General features: G+C 42.8%; 1 protein-coding gene across 1 annotated transcript in view; it reads left to right on the forward strand.

Annotated features, from left to right (window-relative positions):
• Positions 1–531: 531 nt before the first annotated feature.
• DENND2B (DENN domain containing 2B) overlaps positions 532–15,002 on the forward strand; it is a 363,764-nt gene continuing 349,293 nt past the window's right edge. Inside the window, exon 1 of the mRNA XM_033928054.1 lies at positions 532–615. The gene's annotated coding sequence lies outside the window, so the exon portion shown is untranslated. The remainder of the gene's footprint in view (positions 616–15,002) is intronic.

Raw genomic sequence — 15,002 nt, forward strand, 5'->3', positions numbered from 1 at the left:
AAATATCACAGTTTTCCTTAGAAAAATGGTCCTTATTGCATCTTTACAAATAACCAAGAAGAGAAATGATGTGGAGCCACAAAACTTACAGATTATTCCACACTTTTCTTGACACGTTTAGTTTCAATGATGTCAAATGAAACGAAACGTGTCAAGAATAACTTGCAAGTTCCATGGCTCCACGTATTCCTGAATTTCAGCAGGGAATACAAAATTTGCTAAACTTTAGGAATCCTTTTCTTTAGAGGGGAAAAAGAAAGGTTAAAGTTTTTTGTGAGTTTTTTTTTTTTTTTTTTTTTCCAATTTTGTTTTATTTTTTAAATAATTGTCTTTATTCTTTTGGAACCAGTTGCCTGTCCTCCCTCTTGACTCAGAGGAATGGAGAAATAATAACCCCCCTCCCCTCCTCCTCTTCCTGATGCTTTGGGGTTAAGTTACTGTTTCACATTCATCTCCCACTGACGGTCCGTCTCCACTTCCTGTGTTTGCAATTTTTTTTTTTTTTTTTTCACTTTCTAAAATTCAGTTTCAGGCAGGGAAAGCAGAGCAAGAAAGTGGAGGGAGCAAGGAAGGATCCTGGGTTCTTCTTCTTTTTTTTTCTCAGAAGCGACAAAGGTAAGAGATCTTTCAATCAGGATTTCTTCACTCCGGTACAGATGTGAAAGGAAACAACGGGATTGTCTCAGAATTTGCTCCCTGCTCCCCGGTACAGCTTTCTATACAAGGGGAATAATCAGATTTTCTGCCACTTCAGTCACTAAGCAGACTGGCTTTTCTGATCCCTGAGAAGAAAATGGAATGTTTATGATCTTTTCATATATTTGCGCTTATGGATACAATAATAGTTGTTTCTTTTTTTTTTTTTAATTGTCAGTGCTGTTTATCTGAATGCCAGTTCCTTTGTCGCTGTCCGCCTGGTCATTGCACAGTATGCTTGGAGAGGGGAAAGCGTATAATTCCTTTAGCTATAGACCAGTGGTCTCAAACTCAAACCATTTGCAGGGCCACCTTTTGGATTTGTAGGTACTTGGAGGGCCGCAGAAAAAATAGTCAATGTCTTATTAAAGAAATGACAATTTTACATGAGGTAAAACTTTATAGTTTATAAATCTTTCCTTTTGGCTAAGTCTTAATAATAATATTGTCATTTATAGCTAAAGAGACATATGATCAAGAAACTGTTGTTTTTTTTTACTTTTATGATTGATAAACATACCGAGGGCCTCAAAATAGTGCTTGGCGGGCTGCGAGTTTGAAACCACTGCTATAGGCTAAGCCTTTTAACACCTGCATTGTGATGTCATAGAACTTTATGGTTATAGAAACATAGTAGCATGATGGCAGATAAAGGCCAAATGGCCCATCCGCAGCATCCACTACCTCCTCCTCTCCCTATTGGCTAAGGCTCTTTACACCTGCATTGTGATGTCATAGAACTTTATGGTTATAGAAGTATGATGGCAGATAAAGGCCAAATGGCCCATCCACAGCATCCACTACCTCCTCCTTTCCCTATTGGCTAAGGCTCTTTACACCTGCATTGTGATGTCATAGAACTTTATGGTTATAGAAACATAGTAGCATGATGGCAGATAAAGGCCAAATGGCCCATCCGCAGCATCCACTACCTCCTCCTCTCCCTATTGGCTAAGGCTCTTTACACCTGCATTGTGATGTCATAGAACTTTATGGTTATAGAAACATAGTAGCATGATGGCAGATAAAGGCCAAATGGCCCATCCGCAGCATCCACTACCTCCTCCTCTCCCTATTGGCTAAGGCTTTTAACATTTGCATCTCCTTTTCCTGTAGGCCAGTGGTCTCAAACTCAAATCTTTTACAGGGCCACATTTTGGATTTGTAGGGACTTGGAGGGCCGCAGAAAAAATAGTTAATGTCTTATTAAAGAAATGACAATTTTGCATGAGATAAAACTCTTTATAGTTTATAAATCTTTCCTTTTGGCTAAGTCTTAATAATAATATTGTCATTTATAGCTAAAGAGACATAGGATCAAGAAACTGTTCTATTTTACTTTTGTGATTCTGATAAACATACCGAGGGTCTCAAAATAGTACCTGGCGGGCCGCAGGTGGCCTCCGGGCTGCGGGTTTGAGACCACTGCTATAGACGGAGTCGTCTGTGAAGGGCAAGGGGGGCGCTTTTACTCTGCTCGCCGGTTGAGCTCTATAAGCCAGATGTGCCAGCATTTTTCCCACAGTCAAGCTTGGGAGAAACCCCTGTGAAAACATCTGGCCCCGTCTCTGTCTACATTTCAGAGGCCGGCCGTATTTTCTTTGATTATGCTATGGATATTGCTTGTGCTTTAACCATAACCAAAGTAAGTAGCAGTGCAGCTTTTGAGAAGTCAGATTCGGCACAATATCTAGGATTACAGAAGGGTGGAAAGTAATGCTTGTTTTCAGCATATTTGCTAGAGTTAGGAATGATTTACTGCCTCACCAACCCAACAACAACAAAACATCCCCTCCCTCACCAAGAAAAATGCTTGGGTGCATAGGGAGAGAAATGGCCAACAGGAAAGAAGCGACATTATTGCCTCTGTATACGTCTCTGGGGAGAGCTCATTTGGATTACTGTGAACAGTTTTGGAGACTGCACCTTCAAAAAGTTACAAACCAGAGGGCGTTGGTTTGAGCTGTGCTTCTAAACTAGTCCTGAAGCACCCCCTTGTAGGTCAGGTTTTCAGGATCTCCACAGGGATAATGGATAGTTTGATATGTGTACACTGCTTCCATTATATGCACATTTCTTTCATGCTTATTCATTGTGGAGATCCTGAAAACCTGACTGGCAAAGGGGTACTCCAGGACCAAGTTGAGATACACTGTTCTAGAGCAGTGGTCTTCATTCATTTTAAGCTGGGGCCACTTGGGATACTAATGAGCTGAAGGAGAGCGGCCAAGTATCTTCCCATGTGGAGCCATGACATTGCTGACCACTGTGTGTCATTGACATCCATCTCCACCATCCCACCTTCAAACTTCATTGGGGGTATCTGAGGGAACAGTACAGTTTAGGGGGGTGAAGAACTTTTGTGCATGAAAGAGGAGCGGGACTTCGGTGTGATAGTATATGATGATGTTAAGGTGGTCAAACAGGTTGAAAAGGCAAAAGCTAGAAGGATGCTATGATGTATAGGGAGAGGTATGGCCAGTAGGAAAAAAGAGATATTGATGCTCCTGTATAAGACTTCATGGGGACAGACTTCAAGATCTCAATCTGTATACTTTGGAGGAAAGGCGGGAAAGGGGAGATATGATAGAGATGTTTAAATACCTACGTAATGTAAATGCGCATGAGTTGAGTCTCTTTCATTTGAAAGGAAGCTCTGGAATGAGAGGGCATAGGATGAAGTTAAGAGGTGATAGGCTATGGAGTAATATAAGGAAATACTTTTTTACAGAAGATGTGTGGAATAGTCTTCCGGTAGAGGTGGTGGAGGCAAAGACTGTGTCTGAATTCAAGAAAGTGTGAGACAGGCACGTGAGATTTCTTAGGGAGAGAAGGAGATAGTGGATGCTGTGGATGGGCCATTTTGCCTTTATCTGCAATCATGCGTCTATGTTTCTGTAACCATAAAGTTCTATGACCTCATAATGCATGTGTAAATAGCCTTAGCCTATAGGGAGAGGAGGACATGGTGGATGCTGAGGATGGGCAGACTGGATGGGCCATTTGGCCTTTATCTGCCATCATGTTTCTATGTATCTAAATTAATTTTCTCTTGTCTATTGAAAAACACTTTCTCCTTCAAGCATACAACTCTTCCCCCCCCCCTCCACTTTTCTCTTTCTGTCCTGAGCCTGGGTAGAGAGGCAGAGGAACAGACACCCCCACCCCCAGATAGGCAATGGGGGCTGCCCCAGAAATCTCAAGGGGCTGCCATTGGTTTCAGGCCCTGCACTAAAGAACACTGATCTAGAGGCATCTATTAAAGTTGTCACTGGTCTTCATCATGAAACATATGGGGATAGACTTAAAGATCTAAATATACATTCTGGAGCAGGGGTTCTCAACCTAGTCCTCAGGACAAACCCAGCTAGTCAGGTTTTCAGGATACCCACAATGAATATGCATGAGATAAATTTGTATGCACTATCTCCTTTGTGTGCAAATCTATCTCATGCATATTCATTGTGGGTATCCTGAAAACCTGACTGGCTGGGTGTGTCCCAAGGACTGGGTTAAAAATCCTTGCTCTGGGGGAAAGGTGGGATTGGATAGGGTTATTAGATGTCCAGGAAAACATCTAATACATGTGTTCTTTTTAGAGGAGTATCCAGGTGCCTGGAGGGATTTCCAAAACTTGGGTTTTGGAAGTCCCCGAGCTCGGGACCACATCTGGAGATCTCTGTGCATGGGGGGACATCAGTGTGATGATATCATATGCACATGTGTGTACCGTAATTGCATTGACGTCCATGCATGTGCAGAGGCCCTCTAGAAGTCTAGATGCAGCCCCGAACTCGGGGAAGGAGACTGGAGGTTCTTGTGGAGGCAGGACTGGGGCATAACTGGGTGGAGCCGGAGGTGAAATGGGGTGGGACCAGGTATCTTCTTTTTTTTAAAGAGGAAATCTGGCAACCCTTGGATTGGAGAGCTCTAGAAGTGTTTCCCAAGTTAGTTCTGGAGTATCCACTTGCCAGTCAGGTTTTCCAGATATCCATAATGAATATGCATGAAAGAAATTTGCATACAAATCAATCTCATGCATATTTATTGTGGATATCCTGAAATCCTGACTGGCAAGGGGGTGCTCCAGGTCTGACTTGGGAAACACTGCTATAGAAGCCTTTCAATATCTCTCAGGTATAAGTGCTCAGAAAGCCGGCTGCTTTCTTCTGAACAGAAGCTCTGGAATGAGAGATCTTAAGATAAGGGTGAAAGGGTTAAACTTCAGAACAATCTAAGGAAATACAGTATTTCTTTACTGAGGGTGGTAAATGGACATTGAGGAAGCCACTGCTTGCCCTGGGATTGGGAGCATGGAATGTTGCTACTATCTGAGTTTCTGCTAGGGCCGCAATCCAGTCGGGTTTTCAGGATTTCCCCAATGAATATGCATGAGATCTATTTGCATGCACTGCTTTCATCGTATTCTAATAAATCTCATGCATTTTCATTGGGGAAATCCTGAAAACCCGACTGGATTGACACCCCTGTGCTAGATACTTGTGACCTGGATTGGCCACAGTTGGAAACAGGATCCTGGGCTAGATGGACCTTCAGTCTGACCCAGTTCTTATAATGCATGGACAGCCTCTCAGCAGAGGTGGTTAAGGCAGGGATAGTAACTAAATTCAAGAAAGCATGGAACAAGCAGAGAAGATCTCTGAGGGAGGGGGGAAGGCATAGAGCTTGGCAGCTGGGGCGAATGGGCCGGCTGGACGGCCCACACGGTCTTTTTCTCCTGTTGTGTCCTGTTTCTATGCAATACTGTTTCGTTAACATTCTGTAAGAACTGTTGCTTTCTTTTTCCTTTGTAATCTGAGTTTAGATAAATATTGCTTTTCAGATGATAGAAAGAGCAGACAAGTAACCTGGGTTTCCCGGAAAAAATTCTTGCATTTAAAAGCCATTTACTAGGAGAGCTCAAGGAGTTCCATTTCTAATTTACATGCTGGAAAAGATGAACATCCCTCACTGGACGGTTAATGGCCTTGAGACAGAACACAATAAAATAACAGAACTAGTGGGGCGGATGTGGGAGGAGCTTCAGCCGAGCTATGCAGACCTTGATAATACTTTGCCAGACCCAGTATCCCTACTCCGGGCCTTCTCTTTACTCTCTGCAAATATGCACAAGCCATTCCCAGAGCCAAGTTGAATGGTTAGACCATCAGGCTAAAGAGCAGGGGAGCAGTGGCATAGCGAGGGTGAGAGGTGCCCGGAGCACTGGTGCCCTTCCCTTCCCTCTTCTCTGCCCCCCATCCGTTCCTTCTCCACCACCTCCTACTGTGTGCACATGCCCCTTCCCCTGTCTGCACATGCCCCTTCCCCTGTGTGCACATGCCCCTTCCCCTGCACTGGCGAGCAGTAACCCCAACCTGCTGCTCGCACCAGCTCTGATGTCACTTCCTCGGCGTGGGTCCAGGAAGTGACATCAGAGGAAGAATCGACATTGTCACAAGCAGCAAGCTGGGGTTGCTGCTCGCCCAGGGAATGTTAAAGAGACATGTGGGAAGGGGCGAGCATGTGCAGTAGTGAGGGAAGGAGCGGGGGGTGGAGAGGACAGTGCCGGCGTCCCCATCATGATGGCACCCGGGGCGGACACCCCCTCCCCCTTACTATGCCACTGCAGGAGAGCCAGGTTCAAATCCCACTGTAGCTCCTTGCAACCTTGGACAAGTCACTTAACTCTCCACTACCTCAAGTACAAACTTAGGGTCCATTTTACTACAGCGTGTTAGATTTTGCACATAATCCCCCCCAGTTATGTGTATGGTGCCATATTTTGGGTGTGCACAGTTGATTTCTCTGTACAACATAATTGTTTAACAAGGCCAATCGCCATTGGCGATCGACACTCCAGAATTGGCACTGATTGGCACTCATGAGACGTTAGGCTCCTCCCACATCCGACCCACTAGTTCTGTTATTTTATTGTGTTCTGTCTCAAGGCCGTTAACCGTCCAGTGAGGGATGTTCCTCTTTTCCAGCACATAAATTAGAAATGGAACTCCTTGAGCTCTCCTAGTAAATGGCTTTCAAAAGCAATAATTTTTTCCGGGAAACCCAAGTGACTTGTCTGCTCTTTCTATCATCTGAAAAGCAAAATTTATCTAAACTCAGATTACAAAGGAAAAGAAAGCAACATTTTTTTTTTTTCCAGAATGTTAACGAGGCAGCATCGCATAGAAGCAGGACATGGAAGTGCATATAAAGTGGCGCGAATCGGTACTAGTGCGTGAATCTCAAAAGGGGGCACGGCCAGGGGAAGAGCATGGGCGGATCATGGGCGTTTCTAAAAGTTAAGTGCACTGCTATAGACTGCACAACTTAGGTACGGATATTTAGGCCTGGTTTTCCTTGCGTGCCCCTAAATGTTAAGCCACGTACATCCGCCAAATGTGATTCCATGCGTGCCGCGTGCCTTTTATAGCATTGCGTCAAGTGCCGCTGTGATCAGTACCGATTTTGTAGGCGCCTTGCGCTTTAACACAGGAAATTAACAGGAGGGAGCAAGTGCAAAATTAAGGCAGTACCTAATGAGGGCATGCCAGCATGTAAGCTGCAGTTACTCACTGTGCCAGTATCCGCGCAGTCCATGCTGTTTGCCCATTTTTCATTCTTATATATGTACAATTCTTATGAAAAATTATTTCTTAGTAAATGTTTTATTTTGGGGAAGAAATGTATCTTGTGTTGCTGGCTGTCTTCTGAACCACCTTCATTCTGGTAGTGGAGGAATCGCCTCCATGAACTTATGGGCTGGGAGGCCCGTTTGGCTCGTTCTTCTCGACGTCGGAGTAGCGACTTTGTTCACACTTGGACTCCATACTTGAACATTTTGACTCCTGAGAGTCGTAGTCGGGTCTTGAATAGACTTCACCTCTGAACCTGTGCTTCTCGGTGTCTCTGCTGTTCCCTGCTTACGAGTTTTTCTGTATCTGTGGAGGGATGGGGAGGGGAGGGTGGGGGGCTTCTTTGTCGGGGGGTGGGGGTATGGTGGGTCCGGGGAGGACATAAGAGTCCAGTCCTCCGCGGGTGTTTGATGAAAATGCATACCATGGTTGTTATTGCTGTTATATTTTCTGTTGCTTAATAAAATAGATTTGACTTAAAAAAATTTTTTTTAAAATGGTGATTAAAACAGGTTGCAACTATCAGCTAACTGCGTGGTAGTGATGCGTGTAGCCCTTTCAGAGCTAGATGCACTCAAAACGGTTAAGTCTGTGGCATGTCGAGGCCAAAGAACTATACACAAAAGATAAGTGCTTTGGGGCTGGTTTCGAAATGGCAATTGATGTTCAAATGGCATCCCAAGCAAATGAGTTTTGCGCAGGTCTGCGTAATCCCATCTGATCAGTCGTTTAGAAACTGGTTCTCACACATGCACAGAGCTGGTTTGGGGAAGCCGGAACAGTTGAGCAGTAGGGGAAGCCTCAAAGCAACCTCCTGCCACTCAGCTGTTTTATAAAAGTCCTCTTAGAACTCCATATTCCTTACACTTTAATCAGTGAATAGATTGTACTCAGAGACATGGAGGAAAAAGGGGACAAAAAGTCCCCAAAAAACTTCCACCTTAACACACTTTTATATGTGCATGACTTGAAAGATTGTATTATTGAAAAAGTACTTATCTTTTGTGTATAGTTCTTTGGCCTCGACGTGCCACGTTCTTCAGGAAGCCCAATGGTAACAGCGAAAGTCTCTTAAGTCTTCCAGAATGGGTGTCAGTCTCTGGTCTAGCTTGCAATTCAGCTTTCAGTGAACTTCCGATATCTGTTGTCAGAAGGAGGGATGCCCACTCCCTCCTGCTTCAGCTCCCCAGCTCCCTCCACACCCCCTGAACCACCCTGTAAGTCTGAGTGAAGATGACAACAGGACAGTTGCCCAGTCTCTCCTTCCCGCAGGCCTGCCTCTCCAAAATTGCGGGCCTTCCCCTTCCTGGTGCATCCTGGGATGTATGGGGAAGGGCCTAAGGCCCTGATTGGCTCAGATACCCAAGGTCCCTCCCAGTTACCGACATGTCTAGACCTGTCAGTTTTTTCGGGTTGGAATTAGCGATCGCGTATGGCTTTGCAATGTTAGGCCATCAATCAGATGGCTTGTTTTAATATTAATGACCTCATTTTAATAGTAATGACGTTGTTTGCATGCCAGAGTCAGAGAATGTACGAATGCACGGAAAACCATGCAGTGAGCCGATTTGAACATTGGGCTGGCAAATTTGGTCAGTTGCTAAACTGGTTTAGTGACCATCGGTATACGATTGGAGCGTTTAATGCATCTAGGCCTCAGTGCCAACCATTCTCCATGCCTAACACACTTTACTAAAAAGACTTCTAAGATTGTAATCCCTTGTATCTCACCTTGAACCTTGAGAAAGGTGTGAGTAAAATCTCTTTATCAAAACCAAATGGAACTAGGTGACATTTCCAGAAGAGATACCTGAACAAATTTGCTTGGGCTCCCATCTGACACAGCCAGTTTCCTGGTTAGCAAAAGCTATGCCTCCCTCTAGCTGACCTGGGGAATATCTGCTCTTGGTATAGCTAAGCTTAAGTCAATATTATTTTATTTTCAGGCGCAGTGGTTAAAGCTACAGCCTCAGCACCCACCCTGTTCCTTGTGACCCTGGGAAGGTTCCTTAATCCCCCCATTGCCTCAGGTACATTACATAGATTTTGAGCCCACCAGGACAGACAGGGAAAAAATGCTCAAATACCTGAATAAAATTCATGTAAACTGTTCTGAGCTCCCCTGGGAGAATGGAATAGAAATGTAAATATATAAATAGTGTGAAAAGCTTCAGCCTCTGATTACCAGAGCTGGCATTGTGACATCATAATGCCTTATTTCACCAATGCCTGAGAGCCAACCTCATCAGTGATGTCACAATGGCTTCATTGTCCTATACTTGGCTCACTTTTCCTACATTTTGATTTCTAGAGTGGTGCAGTGGTTAAAGCTAAAGCCTCAGCACCCTGAGGTTGTGGGTTCAAACCCACGCTGCTTCTTGTGACCCTGGGCAAGTCACTTAATCCCCCCATTTTCCCAGGTACATTAGATAGATTGTGAACCCGCTGGGACAGACAAGGAAAAATACTCAAGTACCTGAATAAAATTCATGTAAACTGTTCTGAGTTCCCGTGGGAGAACATTATAGAACATTGAATAAATAAAATAATTAACTAGCATAGAGCAACATATTATCCCAAAACATTTACTACTAACATTGAATTTACGAGTGCTTTTTTAAAGATCGTAAGCATTGCTATAGATCGTATTTCAATTGGCAAGATAGACCACACAGCAGCGGCCTGATAAGGAAAGGAGGCAGCATACAATCTTTTAGATACAATTCCCTTTAAACTAGGGAATTGTAAAGTCAAAAACTAAACTAAACTAAACCTTAGGTTTGTATACTGCGCCATCTCCACAAGCGTAGAGCTCGGCACGGTTTACAGAGTTAGGAAGAAAGGAACTCCAATGAAGGGTTTTAGGAAAGGAACAAGAAGAAAAAGAGGGACAAGGGTCCTAGAGAGCAGGAGGTGTTAGATTTTTGAAAAGAGCCAAGTTTTCAGGTGTTTGCGGATAAATTGGAGGGAGTTTGAATTTCTGAACGGGGAGGTGAGGTTGTTCCAGAATTCTGTGGTTCTAAAGGGGAGGAATGTTCCTAGTTTTCCTGTGCGGGATATACCTTTTGTAGAAGGGAATGATAGTTTCAGTTTTTGGGAAGATCTGGTGAAGTTAGGGTTAGAGGAGTTCCAAAGGAGTGGAATAATGGGAGGAAGGATGCCATGTAGACCAGAGGACGCTTGATGAAGTTAAAGGGAAATACTTTTAAAACCAATAGGAGGAAATATATTTTTATTCAGAGATTAGTTAAGCTTTGGAATGCGATGCCAGAGGTTATGGTAAGAACGGTTAATGTAGCTGGCTTTAAGAAAGGTTTGGACAATTTTCCTGGAGGAAAAGTCCATAGTCTGCTATCGGGAAAGACATGGGGGAATCCACTGCTTGCCCTGGTTTCGGTAGCATGGAATATTACTACTCCTTGGGTTTTGGCCATGTACTAGGGACCTGGATTGGCCACCGTGAGGATGGACCATTGGTCTTACCCAGTAAGGCTATTCTTATGTTCTTATGAACATTATAATATTATCCAACCAATAGTCTGCAAATTAATGTGTTTATACTATATATAGAGGAGCCAAATCATATAATATTTTAAACACCAAACAGCATAACATAAACTTGACTCTGGCTTCGATTGGCAACCAGTGTAAAGCTATATATGATGGTGTAATTCTATCTGATTTTCTTAGTTTATAAATTAACCGAACAACTGAGTTCTGTACGGTCTGCAAACGTTTAAGCAAATAAATAGGAATTCCTAGATAAATTATATTACAGTAATCTAGTTTACTTAATAGTAGTGCTTGTAAAACCAATCTAAATTGATCTTGTTGCAAATATTTCCCTAATACTTCTAAGATTTCTTAAAGTCCAAAAAGCACTTATTAATCTGAGTTTCCATAGTCAATTTGCTATCGAGAATAATTCCTAACAGTTTTAAAGATGATTCTAACTTGGAAGGAATTCCATCTACTGTAAGAATTAAACCTTCCCTTTGTAAGTCTTTAGAACCAATTAATACAAATTTAGTTTTACCTTTATTCAATTTCAAATAAGACTCACTCATCCAATCTGTAATTAGGTGAAAACACTATGAGACTTTCTGATTAATATCTTGTAATATGTCATCCAACTGAAACAAGACCGTAATATGGTCAGCATAAATAAATGCATGATAGCCTGACATCTCTATCCGGCTTAGACTGGCTTAGACTGAGCCTTGTTCAAGTCTGATGGGCAAAATCTATTCTGTACTCCTCCAAAGAAGCTGGTTCTGGTCTTTATAGTTCAGTGTATACTGAGGTGTAGCTCCAGACCTATTCTGTACTTTGTAGGCCAAGTGACTTACTGTTAAAATGGTCAGTGGTCTTCTCATAAAACATAAACCAGGTTTTTGTAAAGGCCCATGTTATCTTTTTCAATTTTGCTCATTGAAATTGTAATTTCTCTTCATATAGCTATACGTAGGGTGGTTTACGAGGGGGATGCTGAAAAGCTTTGAGCCCAACCCACCTGCTTCTGAGCATTATTTTGCCACTGCACCTGAAAAGACTGCTATCTTATTTCCTTAAGTGCCAATTTGTAGAAATGAAATGCTGTGTTTTGACATTGTTTCCGATCATCGATTGAACCCATATGAACATTATTCTCCTCTTAGTTGGGCTGAGAACTTTTCAGCACCCCTTGGTCATACTGGCCACTGCTCTGATTTAAGCTGTATTCATGGAGCACTAAAAACCCAACAATAGATTGTATATCTCCACTGAGCTTGGGTCAAAAAGAAAAATCAAACTTTCACGGTCTGGGACAATTAGTGGTACAGGAATAATTTATGACAGGGACTACTGTTGATTGAGAATTCCGTTGGTATAATATTTTATTTTTATGAGATGAACAGTAGATCTGAGTTTCTCAATACTTGGCAGGCAAGTTTTGGAAAATGCATTTTTTTTTTTTTAACCAGACCAACATTTTATGATCAGTTGTGAGCTGTCAAAATATGGCTGTGGCCTTAAACAACAATGTGTAAAGTTGCATAATTTGACGTAAATGGGACGACACTCTGCTGTTCTGAAAGTGTGGCGTAATTGGTGAAATAAAGGACGCCCAAAAGGGATCATTTGAGCTGCATGCCAATTCTATTCTTAGTTCTATTCTTAGAACCATGACAACTGTTCTTGAGGCTATTCGAAACTTAAGAGCAGTGAAAGATTATAGAATGTGCTTGGAACTCTTTGATGTTTGTGCTCGTTACTGCTTCTATGATTGGGGGTAATTTAAATATGAAGAAATCGGGGTTGGTAAAGAAGCTGTAGGTCGGTGGTCTCCAACCTTTTTCTTGTAGAGGGCCTCAATATGAAGATGAGAACTCTGAGGACCACCAAAAGACTTCAGACTCGTACATACACCATTGAGGATTCTTTTGTCATCATTCACTCTTCTGTGTTATAAAATTTCAAAACCAAAAAAAAAATAAAATTTAAGAGTTATTTAGTTAAAGTTTTTTAAGGGGTCCTTTTACTAAGGTAACCGATTTAGCGCATGCTAATCGACTTAGCATGCGCTGATTATCATGCGTTAAATGCTAAGGCACCCATAGAATATAACGGGTGCCTTAGCATTTAGCGAGCGCTAATCAGTGCGCGCTAAATCAGTTGGTTTGCGCTAAATCAGTTAGTGCGCCTTAGTAAAAGGACCCCTAAGCTATGAATCGATTGTAACAACAGTGAAGCTAAAGTAGATAGAACAGAATTGCTATCAATGGAATGGATGAGCTTGTTTTTGAGTGCAAATTAGCTCAAAACGCGGCTCGATAGTCGACAAACAAACAGGCATTTCATCATCCACCATCTGCGGTCTGTCTCTCTTTTTTTTTTCTTTTTTTTTTTAATTTAATTTCTGTCTTGAGTTGAAAATCCAAGTTCCTGAAGATAAGAGGATCCAAACGGTAACAAAACCTCGGTTGCTTTGTTGTTCAAATTAGGATAACTACTGCATAAAAGATTAAAAATAAAACTAAAATGACTTGCCGTTAGTTCTCAAGGACCAATCATGTCAAAGAATGATGCTTGTCTGGGCGGTTAAATGCTAAGTCGAGTTGGATCAGCGTATGGCCACCAGAATGGTCTCGGGGCTCAAGGATCTCTCATACGATGAGAGGCTGAATAAATTGCGGCTGTACTCTCTCGAGGAACGTAGGGAGAGGGGAGACATGATTGAGACATTTAAGTATATCACCGGTCGTATCGAGGAGGAAGATGATATTTTCTTTCTTAAAGGACCCTCGGCCACAAGGGGGCATCCACTAAAAATCAGGGGCGGGAAATTTCATGGCGACTTCAGGAAGTATTTCTTCACCGAAAGAGTGGTTGATCATTGGAATAGACTTCCTGTGCAGGTTGTCAAGGCCAGCAGCGTGCCAGATTTTAAGAATAAAAGGGATGCGCATGTGGGATCTCTAAGAGGGTAATAGTGTGGGGGGGAGAGTCATCGGAATAGGCAGACTCGATGACATATAGGATATCTGGGAGAATAAATTAGGGAAGGGGATCTTTAGTGTGGGCAGACTAGATGGGCTATGGCCCTTTTCTGCCGTCATTTTTCTATGTTTCTATGTTGTATCCTTACGCCTACAGATGCTCATAGCATTGACAAACTCTTGCATACATGTCATCTATTCTAGTGTATACTTATGAAGGAAATTTTAAAAAAATAAAGTAAAATTCTGGAATCTCTCGTGGCACACCACTTTGCTGCGGCACACAGTATGAGAGACACTGATGGAGATAGACAGCACTTAACCAGATCATTGCCAATATTCAGTCCTATTTGACCAGTGAGAATGTGTGGTGCAGTGGTTAGAGTTATAGCCTCGGCACCCTGAGGTTATGGGTTTGAATCCCACACTGCTCCTTGTGACCCTGGCCAAGCCACTTAATCCCCATTGCCCCAGGTATATTAGACAGAGTGGGAGCCTGCCTGGACAGTTAGGGAATAATGCTTGAGTACCTGAATAATTTGTAATCTACATAAAATTGTAGGATATGTGGAATATAAATGATTAAAATTTTTTTAAAAAGTTAAATTTACCTGCTTAAGTGCCACCCGTGCCTCGATTCAGCCCCTGGACAGTCCATGCAATAATTAGTTTTGGCTTTAACAGCTGGAGGGGATATTGTGGCACTATCTTGGAAAACGCCACTGTATATTCCCTTGGGGCCTGGTTAGCATAAGTTAACTAGATAAAAGCCTCTCTTAACCGGTTAACTCACTCTGAATATTGACCGCATTATTTCTTAAGGGACAGATTAGGAGGCCTAGAAGATAATTAAAGGAGGTAGAAGGCTGAAGGTTCATCCCCAACCTAAGGTTTCCAAATTTTGGGCCGCAAAATCCCTGGACACATGGCCACACCCAGTTCCGTCCCTTCTTCCCTGACAAGCTCCAGCTGCATCTGGAGGGCCTGGAGCATGGCGCAGATGTTTGCGATGTCATCCGTGCATGCACAGAGGCCCTCCAGATGCGGCCAGAGTTTGGACAAATGACGGGTTTTGGAAAGTCCGTCTGGGCACCTGAACAGTCCTCTAAAAAGAGGACATGTATAGGTTTTTCCAGACGTCTGGTAACCCTATCCCCAACCCCTATATGTCTTGTCTGTCCAATCAGATTGTAAG

The sequence above is a fragment of the Geotrypetes seraphini genome, chromosome 19 (assembly GCF_902459505.1).
Source record: "Geotrypetes seraphini chromosome 19, aGeoSer1.1, whole genome shotgun sequence".
NCBI lineage: Eukaryota > Metazoa > Chordata > Amphibia > Gymnophiona > Dermophiidae > Geotrypetes > Geotrypetes seraphini.